Genomic DNA, 17,106 nt, shown 5'->3' with positions numbered 1-17,106 from the left:
GGAACCGGAGAGGGGTCCCTGGGAGGAGGAAGCGCTGGGGGCTCGAGGGAGGGCTGCCTGGACGGTGAGAAGGGGGTGGGGCTGGGGGCGGAGCTGGAGGGGCTTGGAGGCGTGTCCTACCACGGTCGGGAGGGCTCTTTCTCAGAGTGCGCTTAGTGGGAAGACTTTTTTGAGCACAGGGAGATTTCTTTCTTTCCTTTTTTTTCAGGGAAAGGGAGGCAGTGGGGAGCAGAGTGGAAGGAGTTTCTTCAACCGAGGAACGAGTAGGGATTTTTTTGGGGGGGTGCAAGGAAGGGGGTACCTGGGGGGGGAAGCCTTCCCGTCTAATCCTTGATCTCGCTCCCTGCCCTCCACCAGCCGAAGACCATGGCCGCCCTCTGACCCCCTCCCGGGCCGCAGCCTCCTCCTCGTCGCCCCCTCCCCAGCCCCGGGCCCCCCCACTTCCGCCTGCGCTGTGACCCCCCCCAGCCGCCGGCACGGCCCCGCCCCCGCTGCCCCGGTGGTGGCCCACGGCCCCCCGGCTGCCCGTGGTCAAACTGGAGTCGCTGAAGCGCTGGAACGAAGAGAGGGGCCTTTGGTGCGAGAAGGGGGTGCAGGTGCTGCTGACGACGGTGGGCGCCTTCGCGGCCTTCGGCCTCATGACCATCGCCATCAGCACGGACTACTGGCTCTACACGCGCGCCTTCATCTGCAACACCACCAACCTCACGGCGGGCGACGACGGGCCCCCGCCCCGCGGCGGCAGCGGCTCCTCGGAGAAGAAGGACCCCGGCGGCCTCACCCACTCGGGCCTCTGGAGGATCTGCTGCCTGGAAGGTAGGGTGCAGAGGGCCCCCCCGCCTCGCGCCCCTCCGAGGGAGCCCTGCCCCTCCTCCCCTCCCTCTGACTCTCCCGGTCCCTTCCGGGTCCTGGGCCTTCCCACTCCTCCCCCAGCCCCCGCGACCCCCTCCACTCCCCTCCTGTCCTTTGCACTCTTCTCTGTGACCTGGCCCCCCTCTAAATCCGGTCGCCCGGACCCTCCTCCCCATCCACGCCTCCCCTCCATCTTTCCGGGGGCGCCTCCTCCAGGCAGAATCAATTCCCTGATGTATCCCCCTCTGCTCCCTCCCTCTCACCCGCTCTGGGTGCCCGGCCGGCCTCCACGTGGGGCTCCCTCTGCCTCAGTTCCCTCGCTCCTTCCCGCTCCGCAGTTCTCCAGAGCCCGCTACTCCTTGCTCATTGCATCTCCTCCCACCCGAGTCCTCCCATGGACCTCGTCACCGACCTCATCTCCTCCATCCCTCTGGCCTCACGTTGGCTGTTTCTCCCCTGAAACATCACGCCCGATCGGGCCATAACTCATGACCTCTCTTCTTTCCTCTGTGCGGCTTGTCCTTTGGTGGATCTCTGTTGTCTTGCTTGCCTCCCCCACCCCCCAAGAGAATTTCGCCCAAGCTCCCATCTTGGTCCTTGCCCTCCTTGGTCCTTTGGATGCCTCCGCTTCGTCTTCTCTCCACCCACCCTCTTTCTCCTTCCATACCTTGTTGGTTGACCCGGGGGCCACCGCCTCGTCTAACCTCCATATTCTTTCTTTTCTGGGTCCTTCTCTCCCTCTCGTGGCCTCCCTCCCAGCCAGCCCCCTCTGCCTCCCATCTCCCCACACCAGCCTTCCTCCCATCCCTTCCTCCTCTGTCCCATTCTCAGCTTCACCATTTCTTTACACATATCATGGGGGTGTTGGGCTGAGAAGCAGGACCCCCCGGTTCTAGGTCTCCTGTGCATCTGTCTGCCTGTGTGACCGCTATCCCGTCACCTCCCCAAGCCTCACAGCCCTGGACTGTCGCAAGAAGGAGCAGGACCAGCCAATTCCAAAGCTCCCCCTCCAGGGCCCAAAAGATCAAAATCCCTTCCCTTGTCTTATCATCCCTCTCTTTCCCCCATATTTTCCTCCTCCGTTTTACTGGGCACTCTGGATGAGCAAAGAGTGTTATTATCTCATTTATTCCGATAGGTGGGGTGCCACCCTCCTGTTGGGGATGAGGAAACCGAGACCCAGAGAGGTTAAGCCACTTGCCCAAGGTCACCCAGCTGTGACTGGGGCAGAGCCAAGAGAACTCAGGTCTGATGGATGGGATTTGCAGATAGGCTTTGTCTGGCGTGCAGAATGTTTAAAACTGAAACCAAAATCGGAATCAGTTGCCAACACTTAAAAATAGAGAGGCTGCACATCGAAACTCTGATTTCAGGCTTCTTTTGAACTAGGGAAAGGCCTCACATTTGTGGGCCGATATTCCGTAATGGTCCTAGTTGGCTGGATCCTAGTAGCAGCTGCCTCTTCAGATCAGGCGTGGGGGTCCCCTTTTCTCCAGCCACCTCTGGTCCCCGTCACCTCACACCTGTCCACTTTTCGCATCCCATTGCTTTCTTCCTCCTGCGGGCATTTGGCTTCATCTTCAGACCCCGGTCTGACCGAGCATCAGGTGCAGAGCCGAGGGTGGGGGCTTGTGTCCTGAAACTGCTAGGACAGTGAACGGCAAACAGTCATCATTCCACTTATTCATCCCTTTCTTCAGCAACCCCCCCCCTTTTTTTTTCATTTTTAAAGCTTCATTGAAGTATAGTTGATTTACAATGTTGTGGCGATCTGCTGTACAGCAACGTGATTCAGTTATACACACACACAGATGCATTCTTTTTCAGATCCTTTTCCATGATAGGTTATCGCACAATATTGGGTAGACTTAGTTCCCTGTGCTCTACAGCAGGTCCCTCAACAATTGTTTTTATTGAGTTTAGACTACGTGCCAGGCACTGTTCTTGATTCTGGAGCTACAGCAGTGGAAGGGGGGGGGGAATCCTTGTTTTTATATGTCATATTCTAGAAGGAGAGGCAGATCATACTGGAGATAAGTACGTTGGATGCGAGAGCCGAGGGCTAAGGAGGAAAAAGAGCAAGAGAGGTGATGGGAAGAGTTCTGGACAAGTGTGTGAAACGGTAGAAATGGCAGATGAAGGAGACGGAGCAGGTGACATCCGAGAGGAGGTCTGAATGACCCCAGATGGAGCCGGGTGGCTTCCGGAGGCAACGGCTGCAGGCTGTAGGACATGGCGGAGGCAGTAGCAGTTCGTGCCTGACCACCAGGGGAGCCCGCGAGGCGGGGGCAGAGCCGGTGATGGGGGGGGGGCGCGGTGGGAGGTGCGCTCCCAGCCAATCACAGGAACTTCCGGGTTCAGGAAGCGTGATTCGCTTTCCACGTGGTTTGACATGGGCTTGACCTGCGCTGAGTGAAAAGCTAAGGGGCTCTCTCTTGCTGCTGCTTGCCTAAGGGGAAGGCCGGAGGGGAGGCTGGAAACCTGGACGTGGCTTCTCTGGGATGGGAGCTGTCGAGTTGAGCTTGAATTCGGAGAATATTCTGCAGCTACAGCGGGAAGAAATTGCTGATGGGGCGGGTGTGGGATAAGGGATCTGAGAGAGAGAAGAGACCGCGTGTCTGGAAAGCAGGGGTTTCCGACCTCGGCGCTGTTGGCTTCTTGGGATGGTTAATTCCCTGGTGCGACGGGGGTGGGGGGGGCCTTCCTGTGCGCTCGTTTCGGGATGTTTAGCAGCATCCTTGGCCTCTACATCTGCCTCAGCGGCATCCACCAGGGTGACACCAAAATTGTCCCCTGTCTCTGGACTAGGAATAAGAGCACCCCTAGTTGAGAATCCCTGCTCAAAGGCTGTGGCCTGGGTTCCAGGAGCACAGGGTGGGGATGAGGGACAGATGGAACGGCTGGTATTTGTCATAGTTCTCTAATCTAGTTGATTAAAAGGAAGGCTCAGAGAAGGGAAGCGACTTTTCCATGATCACACAGCTAAGAGGTCGTAGAGTCACTTGGGGCAGGGGCCAGTGTGGGAAAGGACCTACAAAGGGCCAGTACAGAGATTTTAGGCTTTGTGGGGCGTGCGATCTCTCTTACTGCTCCTCCTAAAAACATCCAGAGACAAGGCGTGAGTGGAGGAGCATGGCTGGGTTCCCATTAAACTTCCTTTATGGGCACTGACATTTGAATTTGATATCATTTTCATGTGCCACGAGATATTCTTCCCTGACAGTTTTTCAATTGCTAACCGAAAAAAAAAAAAAGAAAAAAGAAAGTAAAATCCATTCTTCACTGGATTTGGCAGGCTGGGTTTGGCCCATGGATGGTAGTTTGCTGACCCCTGACCCCTGATCTAAGATGTTAGTGATATGATGTATGAGGCCAGAGTTCGGGGGAAAATCTGGGCTGGAGATATAAATTGAGCGGGGTGGGGGTGGAGGTCGTGGCCCGTGGATGGATGAGCAGAGCAGAGACAATAAGAAACCGAAAAATGAGTTGAAGGGCTGAAGTCTGAGCTCGCCCAGTATTAAAAGACAATCAGAGGCGTTCTCTTGTGGCTCAGCCAGTTAAGGATCCGGCATTGTCGCTGCAGCAGCTTGGGTCGCTGCTGTGGCGTGGGTTGGATCCCTGGCCCAGGAACTGCCACATGCCACAGGGCAGAGCCAAAAAAAAAAAAAAAAAAAAAAAAAAGCCTAATGAGTGAAATGAGAAGAGCCATCAAAGGCAGATGAGAAGGGCCAGCAAAGGGAGCTGAGAAAGGAGCGACCTCATTTTGGGGAAAATGAGGTAAGGCGTTTCCGTCGTGGCACAGTGGTTAAGAAATCCGACTAGGAACCATGAGGTTGCGGGTTCGATCCCTGGCCTTGCTCAGTGGGTTGAGGATCCGGCATTGCCGTGAGCTGTGACGTAGGTTTCAGACACAGCTCGGATCCCTCATTGCTGTGGCTCTGGCATGGACTGCTGGCTACAGCTCCGATTAAACCCCTAGCCTGGGAACCACCCTATGCCATGGGAGCAGCCCTAGAAAAGGCAAAAAGACCAAAAAAAAAAAAAAAAAAAAAAAAAAAAAGGTAATGAGGTAAGTGGTTATCCTGGGAGCCAAAGGAAAGGTTTTAAGGAGGAGGTAAAGAAAGGTTGGCTTTCTCATTACTAGAACTGTCACTCATCTGTCACTGAATGCTCGAAAAACTCTGTGCACTGTGTACTATTATTACCCCCTTCTCCTAGAAAAGAAAGCTGAAGGCTCAGAGTTCCCTTGTGGCTCAGTGGGTTATGAATCTAGCATTGTCATTGCTGTGGCTCGGGTGACTGCTGTGTTGTGAGATTGATCCCTGGCTCAGGAACTTCCACATGCTGTGGGCACAGTGAGAGAAAGAAAGAAAGGAAGAAAGAAAGAAAGAAAGAAAGAAAGAAAGAAAGAAAGAAAGAAAGAAAGAAAGAAAGAAAGAAAGCTTAAGGCTCAGAGAAGGGAAGCGACTTTCCCAAGGTCACACAGCAAATACGCAGTAGAGTCTGGATTTGAATCCACATCTTTGTTTCCTAGGAGTCGAGGTAACACAACCACCAGCCTCCATCCCATCGGGGATCCAGGAGTGTAGAAACTGGTCCCCCTGGGCCATTTCCCCCTGAAGGTGCTGCATCCTTGGGAATTCTTGAGTCCCTTCCCCATCTCCCTCCGAGTCTCTCTGAGACACACTGTAGAAAGTCACGACTGGGACACAGACCCTGGAACAAGACTGCCGGGGTTACCTCCTGTCTGCCACACAGAAAGGTGACCTTGGGCCATATTTTTAACTTCTCTGTGCTTTATTTCCATCATCGGTGAAACAGGAATTCTAATAGCCCCTAACCCACAGGGCTGTGGGAGGATTCAGTGAGTTATTATGTGCAAAGCATCCAAAAGGCCAGCAGACAGGAGTAAAGCCTAGATTACATAGTTTAGATTCTGTTCTTCTTCCTGTTATTATTAGCAATTCAGGTGAACAAGCACGGAGTCTCCCTCCTTGATAACCCAGAAGTCCCAGCAAGCACTGCCCACTAGGAACAGCATGCAAGCTGCACATGTAATGTAAATATTTCTAGCCGTGATGTTAAAACATGTAAAAAGAGAAAGGTTCAATGGATCTAATTTAATAAATAGTTTCTACACTATAAGACATGAATAGAAAGGTTAGTAATATATTTTATTGAACCAAGCACAGCCAAAATATTATCATTTTAACACATTATGATGTAACAATATTAAGGAAATATTACGCAATTTTCCTCATACTGAATCTGAAATCTGGCACATATTTTATGCTCACACCTCATGTCAACTGCCACATTTCATGTGCCCAAGAACCAGCCCGGGGCCAGGGGCATCTGTAGGGGCCTAGCCACCTTCTCAGGAATTGCAGGCATAGGACTCCAGAATCTGGACCCAGAGCCCCATATAGTCTAGTCAACCATATAAAGCCCCTCTGTGCTCAGCATCTGCAGGCCTTATTATTTCATCGAGTCCTTCCCCGTCGGGGAAGGTATTATTATCGCTGGAGTTTGTCAGAGCAGGAAGCTGATGGCCAGAAAGGGGAAGTGAGTCAGCTGCCTGGCCACCCCACACGGGAGGGCCAGAGCCCCAGTGCTGATGGCAGCACACCCTCGTTCTGTGCCAGGCAGGCCCTGCAACACATAACCACCATCCCAACATGGAAAGAGCTCCCAGCCCAATGGGTCGGGTAAGACACAGAGGCAGGCTGCAAAACTCATGCATTCTGTGCTTGACTCACTGAAATTTTTTTTTTTTTTTTTTTGCTTTTTAGGGCCACACCCATGGCACATGGAGGTTCCAAGGCTAGGGTCTCATTGGAGCTACAGCAGCCAGCCTACACCACAGCCACAGCAACGCCAGATGCAAGCTGCGTCTGCAACCTACACCACAGCTCATGGCAATAGCAGATCCTTAACCCACTGAGTGAGGCCAGGAATCAAACCCGCAACCTCATAGTTCTTAGATGTGTTAACTGCTGCGCCACAACGGGAACTCCTCCCTGAACTCTTATCAAACCTGATTTGGTCTTGGGACCATGTTCACTTTCCAGTGAGGAAGCCAAGGCTCGGAGGTGTTCTAGGGCCAAGAGCCACACCGCTGGGAAGTGGTGACTCTGGCGTTGAATCCAGAGCGTGTGCTCAAGGCCTCCAGGCTCTGCTGCCTTAAATACACTCAGCTCTGAGGCCGGGCTGTGCATGAGCCTCCTCGTGGGATTGACCATCTACACAGGATTGAGGAATCGCTTCAAATCTACACTTCTGTCTCCTAACCTGTGAAGCAGGGATTTTTTTTTCCCCAGATTTTGTTTTTTTTGTTTTTTGTTTTTTGTTTTTTTTGCTTTTTAGGGCCACACCCTCAGCATGCGAAAGTTCCCAGGCTAGGGGTCTGATCGGTGCTGTAGCCACCGGCCTACACCAGAGCCACAGCAACATGGTATCCGAGCTGCGTCTGCAACCTACACCACAGCTCACGGCAACACCGGATCCTTAACCCACTGAGTGAGGACAGGGATCGAACCTGCAACCTCATGGTTCCTAGTCGGATTCATTAACCACTGAGCCACGACGGAAAATCCCTTGCTTTTGCTTTTTATCTTTTTTTTATTTCTTAATTTTTTTCATTATAGTTGATTTACAATGTCCTATCGATTTTTTTTCTTTTTTTTCTTTTTTTCTTTTTTTGTCTTTTTGCCTTTTCTGGGGCCGCTCCTGCACGGCATGTGGAGATTCCCAGGCTAGGGGTCCAGTCGGAGCTGTAGCCACCGGCCTATGCCGGAGCCACAGCAACGCCGGATCCGAGTCGCATCTGCGACCTACACCACAGCTCATGGCAATGCTGGATCCTTCACCCACTGAGCAAGGCCAGGGACCGAACCCACAACCTCGAGGTTCCTAGTCAGATTCGTTAACCACTGCGCCACAATGGGAACTCCTGTCCTGTTGATTTCTGCTGTACAGCAAGGTGACCCAGTTATACGTATATACATATACACATTCTTTTTCTCATTATCTTTATCATGTTCTATCGCAAGTGATTGGAATAGTTCGGCAGGGATTTTTGTTGTTGTTGTTGTTACTGCCTAGTATCTCTAGGATTTATCCTGCATGCTGATGTGTTCATATCTGCCGAATGCTTGGAGCAGTGCCTGGTGTGTGGTCAGTCCTCGGTAAGTGCTAGTTAATGGTCATCATGACTAGTGTCTTAGAGGGTGTGCACGCCGTGTAGTTTTCATGCTCAGTCTCATCAAATTAGCATTAATGTTTTGAGAGAAGTACTATGATCCCATTCAAGACAGGAGAGAACTTGGGAGTTGCTGTCATGGCTCAGCGAAAACGAACCCGACTAGTATCTATGGGGATGCAGGTCCAATCCCTGGCCTCGCTCAGTGGGTTAAGGATCTGGTGTTGCTGTGAGCTGCTGTGTAGGTCGCAGATGCAGCTCGGATCTGTCATTGCTATGGCTGTGGCTACGGCCGGCAGCTGCAGCGTGGATTTGACCCCTAGCCTGGGAACTTCCATATGCTGCAGGTGTGGCCCTAAAAAGCAAAAAAAAAAAAAAAAAAAGAAAGAAAAAGAAAGAAAGAAGGAGAGAACTTGACCCTGCCTGTCACGCCATAATGGATGTGCTGATGGTAAGCATTTGCACTCAAAATGTGTATCTTCATTCATTCGTTCAATTGTGATTTTTATTTAAATATGGTAAAATGCACGTAACATAAAATGTATTATCACAACCATTTTTAAGAGTATAGTTCAGGCGTTCCCATCATGGCTCAGTGGTTAATGAATCTTACTAGGAGCCATGAGGTTGCGGGTTTGATCCCTGCCCTTGCTCAGTGGGTTAAGGATCTGGTGTTGCCGTGAGCTGTGGCGTAGGTTGCAGACTCCGCTCGGATCTGGCATTGCTGTGGCTGTGGTGCAGGCTGGTGACTATAGCTTGGATTCAACCGCTAGCCTGGAAACCTCCATATGCCACAGAAGCAGCCCTAGAAATGGCAAAAAGACAAAAAGACAAAAAAAAAAAAAAAAAAAAAAAAGAGTACCGTTCAGTAGTGTTAAATATATTCTCATGGTGTGCCCAAACTGCAGAACTCTTTTCATCTCGCAAAGCTGAACTCTGTACCCATTCTTTCCCCACCCAGCCCCTAGCAACCATCACTCTGCTTCGTGGCTCTCTGATTTTGAGTGCTCTAGATACCGCATATAAGTGGAATCACACAGTATTTGTTTTTTTGTGACCGACCTATTTCACCTTGCATAATGTCTTTAAGGTTCATACAAGTTGTAGCATGTGTCAGAATTCCCTTACCTTTAGGGAGTTCCCTGGTGGCTCAGCGGGTTAAGGACTTGGCATTGTCACTGCTTTGGCTTGGGTCACTGCTGTGCTGTGGTGCAGCTTCAGTCCCTCGCTCGGGAACTTCCATGTGCTACTGGCACAGCCAAAAAACAAAAACAAAAACAAAAAACCACCACAACAAAAAAGAATTTCCTTACTTTTAAAGGCTGGATTATATTCATTGTATGTATAAGCCACATTTGGTTGATTCATCCATGCATTGATGGACATTTGGGTTGCTTTTGGCTGTTATGAATAATGCTGCTGGGAACATGGATGTACAGATATTTCTTAGAGACCCTGCTCTCAATTCTTTGGAGTGTATTCCCAGAAGTGGAACTGCTGGATCGTATAGTAATTTTGCTTTTCGTTTTTGGGGGGAACCTCTGTACTATTTTCACAGCCCCTGCACCAACAATGCAGCAAAGTTCCAATTTCTCCATGTCCTCACCAACACTGGTTATGTTTTGTTTTGTTTTGTTGTTTGTGTGTTTACAGTAGCCATCCTAATGGGATGGTATTACATTGTTTTGATTTGCATTTCCCTGATGATTAGTGACACTGAGCATCTTGTCACGTGCTTGTCACTCATTCAATCAAATTTCATATGAATCTTGACTAACCACTTACCATGTGCTAGGCATTGTGGTAGATATTAGGGAAGACAGTGGCCAACACCCCATATGCTTACATTCCAGTGGGACAACACGGCTGTGTGTTTGAATTCACCTATCTGCTGTGACTTGATGAACCCTTTTTAATGCCTTGATTGCCTCATCTGGACAATGGGTATATGGCGTGGTCTCCGCTGAACAATTAATTATGTTCCAGGCAAAGTGCTAAATCTGTATACCTGGATTCAAGGCTCGCAACAACTCCAGGAGGTAGATCCTGGTATCCCCTTGTTACAGGAAAAGGGACTGAAGCAAATTGGTCCAGGTAAGGCCAACGAGGTCACAAAATGAGGGCATGATGGATTTAGGCTTCATTATCAAGCAGCGTAGCTCCAGTTCCCAACGTCTGGCCCCTGCCTGACACCAATAATATTATCTGTTTCATAGGCCTCCTGGGAGCTCTGGATGAATTAATCCACCTAGGAGGCACTTAACAAACATCAGCTCTTAGATTATTCATTGCCTTGTAGTCCTTCTTTGCAGTCCTTCCCTTTACCCCCATTTCTTTTATCTGCCTGGCAGTTCCCCCTTCTGCTATCCTTCTATTAATTCATAATTTAAATCTTTCAACACTCCTTTCTCGAGGCCTCTTTTGAGCCAGGCAACGCTAGGGACACGCAGGGGAATCAGACCGCATGCGGGACCCCCCCAGCGTGCTGAGGAAGATCACAGGTCCACCAGATGCATGCTTAAAAGGGGGTAGCACCGCCCGAAGGGGTGGGAGGTGTGTGTGTGTGTGTGTGTGTGTGTGTGAGGGAAAGTTGCCTCAAGCAGGTGTCCCGAACGCCACTCGCTTGCAAGGGTAAGTTTTTCATCAGCGAAGGATGAGCAGGGTGTGTAGCATGTGCAGGATGAGCGTTGGGCAAAGACCTGGAGGTTGGAAGAAGCCTGGAGAACTGAGGAAGCAAAATGTATTTATATTTATACTTATGGATACATCAGGCTGAGGGTTCCGAGAGGAAGGAAGGGGCCGAGACTGCAAGACCCCTGGAGGCATACTGCACCTCTCGCGCCTCTGCGGGGCTCCAACCACTCCAGCTAGTCCGTGCAGAGACGGGGGACTCCCTCTCTGTAGTTGGAGGACTGAAGGGACTACAACCCCAGTAACCCGCTGGGGCTGCTGTCTCCTCACGATTGGAAACAAGACGTCCTAGGGCCTCATGGGAAATGTAGTCCTCCTTGCCCTCGGTCGCCTCTAGCTTTTCCCACGCATTTTCAGACTCAACAGGTTTTGAGTTGAAGGGTGCCTTGACTTTGCTGAAACCCATGCCTTCTTTCTTACCGAGGAGGAAACAGAGGCCAGAGAGGCTGAGAGTCTTTGTCCAGGACACAGGGCAAAGGTCCTGGTGGCCTGGTAGTGAGTGTTGCATACTCTTTCTCCTGTTTTCTTTAACTGGTGGGGAAACTGAGGCCCAGGAGGTTGAAAGTTGGTTCCAGACCGTCTCTACCGTTCTCCAGCACTTCCTGTCTCCCAGTCAGCCCAGGGGGAGAAGGGGTTTGAGGAAGGGGAGGATCTATTCTCACCGGGGTCCCTCACTCTTAAGTGCCCACCTACCATCACCCCCATCCCCCTCCAGGATTGAAAAGAGGCGTCTGCGTGAAGATCAACCATTTCCCGGAGGACACGGACTACGACCATGACAGCGCGGAGTATCTACTCCGTACGTGGGGGTCCAGGGCGCTGCTGGGGGGACAGCGGGGCCTGGGCAAGTGGAAGGAGGGGGGGCACTGCTCAGGTGCCTAGATCGACAAGCAGAGATGAGCTTGTCAGCCAATCCAAGTCCAGATACTGAGATCCCCTGATCTCCGATTGGCTCAGTGCCTCTCCCGTCTCCTCCTCTCACTTTGGGGCGGGCTGAGGGGGGATCCCGGGAGCTGATTGGCCCCCGTGCCGGCCTGGGGACTCGAAGCAACTCAGTGCGGTAAATGTTGTCACTCTCTGGGCTGGGATTGGCCACCGCGTCCTGGGGCCGAGAGGGCATCTGCAGCGCAGACTGGCCACTCTCGGGAGCTGGCTGGGGAAGCCTGTGGTGCGATTGGCAGCTACGCCAAACGCGGCAAATCCCGAGTTATGATTGGCTGTGGCCTCAGCCGGGCTGAGAAATCGCCAAATCTGGTTGCCTGGGGTTTGCGGGAGGGTGGAAAGGACTGCAGAAGAGGGGGGGAGAGGGAGACACAGAGAAGAGGGAGAAAGAAAGAAAGAGGGGGAAACCCAGAGCTACAAATGAAGCCGGACAGAAAAGGTGGGGAGAGAGAGGGGGGACGAAGGGAAGAAGAGGAAGCGAGGGCGGGAGGGGGCAAGGGAAAAGAGAAGAGACACCCCGAGAGACAGATGAAGCCAGGCAGAAAGGGGGGTGGGAGGGAGAGAGAGATGTAGAAATTTGATAGAAGGATCTGGAGAAAAGAAAGAAATGCGCAGAAGAGAGGAAGGGAAAGATAGTGAGAGAAGGAAAGAGAGGGAGAGGAGAGGCTCCACAGAGAAATAGAGAGGTTGGGGGGAGGGGGGGGAGACTGATTAGAGGGGGGTGGAAAAAGGAATATGCCGGGAGAGAGAAAAATAGGGGAAGAAAGAAAAAGAGAGGCAATCAGACTGAGAAATAGAGAAATTTTAAAGACGGGAAAGAATGAGAGGGAAAAAAAAAACCAAAAAACTCCCAAAACCAAACTGATCAGAACACAGGCAAAAAGGAGACTTGGAAAACTAGCGAGAGAGAAGCGGAGAGGAAGGCAGGCTGGAGGCACGGGAGCCAGGGCGCAGGCGGCAGCTTCTGACATCCTGACTCCCACCCTCCCTTCTCTCTCCCCCTGCTCTCCTTTCTCTCTCTAGGCGTCGTCCGGGCCTCCAGCATCTTCCCCATCCTCAGCGCCATCCTGCTGCTGCTTGGGGGCGTGTGCGTGGCAGCCTCCCGGGTCTACAAGTCCAAGAGGAACATCATTCTGGGCGCAGGGATCCTGTTCGTGGCAGCAGGTGAGAGGCAGAGGGAGGGGGAAGCCCACTTGAGCGCGCACGTGTGCGCGTGTGGCGTATGAGTGTGTGTGCGCGCGCACCTGCAAAGCCACCCTGTCGCGGGCGCTCCCTGGGGCCCAGAGCCTTCCTAGGCTCTTCCCAAGCTCCATCGCCACCCTCTGGGCGAGGTAGGTGTCGTCTTCCCTCCATCTGCGGGAGTGAACTCGGCACAGACAGGTGTCTAGCGCGTAATCCGAGATGCCAGGAGTTTAGATTCCAAAACCCGCGGGCCAGGAAAAGGAAGGGGAGAAGCTTTGGAGACGGGGTGGGGCCTTGAGGCTTAATTGTGTTCTTGAAGATAAGAGTTGTCTCTACTAAGAGGGAGAAAGTGATTTGGATGCGGATGGGGAGGAGCCTGCTCTAGGGGGCAGGGCCTCGTGTACTCGGAAATATCCGAGATGGGGCTGGTCCTGCGAAAGCATCCAGACCAACTTCGGAGTGAGGCACGATTTTAAGGCGCAAGACCCCCTTTCAACTCAAAGTGAGTAGCACTGGGAAAGTCCAGGGGTCGGAGCCCTTTCGAAGGGGTGGAATCCAGAGGAGAAGGGGAAGGAGTTAAGCAGCAGGGGATGCTTTGGAAGTGGATCAAGATCTACAGCGGGTGGGGCTTGGAGTGTTTAAAAGGCTGGGCTAACAGCTCCTGCCTCGGGGAGGAGCCTGGCTTCAAGCCTCAGGGGGCGGGGTTTGGCAACCTGGAGGCGGGGCTTAGAGTAGCCGGAAGACTTGCTTTAATAAGACCAGCAAGGAGAAAGCCAAGAATAGATGATAATCATGAAAGAGTTTAGATCAGCATGTGTCAGGACCTGGCGAGTCAGAGCGGGACCATGTCATTAACAGTTTAAACAAGCAGAGGGTGAGGCCTAAGGGAGACTGAGATTTATAGCAGGTGGAGTTAGACTCATCAGGGTAGAATGTGGAAACCCTGGCCAGGATGATGTTATCAAGGGCAGAGTTTAAGCCAGCCAGGGAAGGGCCTGGGCCATCCGGACACAGCTTAGACCACCCAAGGTGGGACCTAGACCCTTTGGGCCTAGACCACCTGGCGGCGAGGCCTACGCCATCTTGGGGCAGAATCTGGACCATCCAGGGAGGAGTTTTAGACCATCGAGGTCAGGGCTCGGACCGTCTCAGGGACGTCCACTAGGCAGGTCCATTGGGACCATTGGGTGCGAGCCTGTACCATCTAGGGTGGGCCCTGGCCCACTGAGGCAACGTTTAGGCCAGCCAGGCGGGGCTTTAGACGGACAGAGTAGGACTTGAATTAGCTGGGAAATGAGCTGGGTGCGGAGCTTGGACCCTGCAAAGCAGGATCTGGGGCCCTTTTGGGGCGAGGCCTGGGCCAGCTGGAGAGGAATTTAGACCGTCCGGGAAGGAGTGGGACCACCCGGAGGTGGAGCTTAGGCCCTCTGGGCGGGGCTAGACCACCGTGGGTGGAGTTTAGCCTAACTTGGGGTGGGGCCTGGGCTGGCCGGGGTGCGCTACGAACTACATCGGGGGCGGAGCTTAGACGGCTGGAGAGGCGGCTGGCTGGGAGGGACCCGGGCCAGGGGTGGCCTCGAGGCTCCCGTGTCTGACCGTCCCGCCCAGGCCTGAGCAACATCATTGGCGTGATCGTGTACATCTCGGCCAACGCGGGCGAGCCGGGCCCAAAGCGGGATGAGGAGAAGAAGAACCACTACTCCTACGGCTGGTCCTTCTACTTCGGCGGGCTGTCGTTCATCCTGGCCGAGGTGATCGGCGTGCTGGCCGTCAACATCTACATTGAGCGCAGCCGCGAGGCGCACTGCCAGTCTCGCTCGGACCTCCTCAAGGCCGGCGGGGGCGCAGGCGGCAGTGGCGGGAGCGGCCCCTCGGCCATCCTCCGTCTGCCCAGTTACCGCTTCCGCTACCGCCGCCGCTCCCGCTCTAGCTCCCGCTCCAGCGAGCCGTCGCCGTCGCGGGACGCGTCTCCTGGCGGCGCCGGGGGCCCAGGCTTCGCCTCCACGGACATCTCCATGTACACGCTCAGCCGAGACCCGTCCAAGGGCAGCGTGGCCGCGGGGCTGGCGGGCGCCGGTGCCGGCGGCGGCGGCGGCGGCGGCGGCGGGGCGTACGGCGGCGCCGCCGGGGGCGCAGGGGGCGGCGGCAGCGGGGCGGGCGCCGAGCGGGACCGCGGGGGGGCGTCCGGCTTCCTCACGCTGCACAACGCCTTCCCCAAGGAGGCGGGCGGCGGCGTCACGGTCACAGTCACCGGCCCGCCTGCTGCGCCCGCACCTGCCCCGCCCGCCCCCGCCGCGGCTGCTCCCGGGACCCTGGCCAAGGAGGCCGCCGCCTCTAACACCAACACGCTCAACAGGAAAACCACGCCCGTGTAGGGGCGCGACGGGGGGCGCCGAGGGGGCGTGTCCGGGGCGCGTGCGCGGGCGCGCGTGCAACGAGGCTGCCGGGGGTCGGGGGCGCCCCCCTCCTTCCCCGTGAGCGCGCTGGAGACGGCTCCGCCTTCCCCCGCGCCCCCTCCCCAACCCCCGGGCGTGGGGGAGCGCCCCCCCACTCTCCGAATCAGGGACCCCGAGGGAGGAGGAAGGGAAGGGAGGGGGCTGTGGGGAGGGAGCGTCGTGTTTTATTTTTCTGTGGGATTGGGGGGAGGGGGGAGGGCTCTGGTGTTTTTTGCAGTTTTGAGATGTTTTCTTTTTACTGTTTTGCTGTGTGCATGTGGGGGCGGGGCAGGGGGAGGGACTCCCAGCCCGGCCCAACTCCTGGAGAGGGGCCCATAACACACGAATATAGAGTTACACCTACAAACTATATATATGCTCTATATAAAGACACAGAAAGATAAAGGGATGCAGAAAGGCAAAGTGGCACGGGATGGACGGGGGCGTTCATTCGCTTCATTCATCATTCCACGAGCGTTTTAAAAACACCTGCTGTGTACCAGGATGGCGCTGGGGAGGGAACGTGAACAGGCACAGAGAGGTAATCCTTCACGCATTACCAGCAATTTCTTTGTGTGCCTAAGTGCCAGGCATTGTCCTGAATGCTGAGCCTACAGAGGAAGAAAGTCAGACAGGGTCCCCAGCATCCTCGTAAGAGTTTACCTCTTGTGCCTGAGACAGACATCAATCAAAGAATTGTGTACACAATCAGTAAGTTACATTTAGGGCAAAGGAAAAATACAAAATGCTGCACCAGAGAAGCTTAACCCAGTTTAAAAGGAAGGGATATTTCAGCTGACACTAGAAGGATGACAAGCCCACCAGGGAGTTCCCTGGCAGTGCATCAGGTTAAGAATCTGGCATTCCACTAAAGCAGCTTCGGGTGGATGCGGTGCCACGAGTTGGATCCCTGGCCCAGGAATCCAACCTTTGTATGACTCAGGCACAGCCAAAAAAAAAAAAAAAAAAAAAAAAAAAATAGTCAGCCAGGTGAAGCAAGAGGGAAGTGCCTCAGCCAGAGGACAGCATATGCAAAGGCCCTGGGGCAGGAAGAGCTTCCAGAGAAGACTAGCATGTACATAGTGAGCCAGGAGCAGATGGAACCAGAAAAGGCTGGAGATGCGGACAAGGTCAGACTGCCCAAGGACTTGTAGGTCAGGCCAAGAGTTTAGATTTTATTCTGAGGGCAGTGGGGGTGGGGGACATGGCTTTAAAGAGGATTATAACATGAATGGTATACAAAGGGAGGCAGGAACTCAGAGACAAGAGTGAGAGGCAGAGACATGCTGAGATCCGGCATTAAACACAGGCACTGGCTCTTAAAAAACACACTCGTCGTGGGGGGGGGGCAGATAATTACGCAAATACTGAAGCACAGGCATGGTGTCTGGTGTGCAGGAGAAACACTGGGACTTAGAGATTCAAGTTTTGCTCATTCATTAATCCAGCCATTCATGTGTTGCCATTTCTAAGTGTCTGCTAATGAACCAGGCAGGGTGTTAGAATCAGGATCCCCAGTGGTTCTCTCAAGGAGGAGTCAAAAACCGAAATCTAGGAGTTCCCGTAGTGGTGCAGCGGAAACAAATCTGACTAGGAACCATAAGGTTGCAGGTTCAATCCCTGGCCTCGCTCAGTGGGTTAAGGATCCGGCATTGCCGTGAGCTGTAGTGTAGGTCGCAGACGAGGCTTGGATCCTGCATTGCTGTGGCCAGGGGCTACAGCTCCGATTCAACCCCTAGCCTGGGAACCTCCCAATGCTGCGGGTGCGGCCCTTAAAAGACGAAAGACAGGAAAAAAAAAAAA

The 17,106-nt window shown here is 53.6% G+C and overlaps 1 non-coding gene across 1 annotated transcript; it reads left to right on the top strand.

The window, feature by feature from the left end:
* MIR935 (microRNA 935) lies at positions 14,710–14,789 on the top strand. Its single transcript, NR_038568.1, has one exon. It is a non-coding gene; the product is annotated as a microRNA 935 (primary transcript).

The sequence above is a fragment of the Sus scrofa genome, chromosome 6, assembly GCF_000003025.6.
Source record: "Sus scrofa isolate TJ Tabasco breed Duroc chromosome 6, Sscrofa11.1, whole genome shotgun sequence".
NCBI classification, from domain to species: domain Eukaryota; kingdom Metazoa; phylum Chordata; class Mammalia; order Artiodactyla; family Suidae; genus Sus; species Sus scrofa.
Note: the sequence above shows the minus strand (reverse complement) of the source record. Positions and strands in the feature narration are given on the sequence as shown.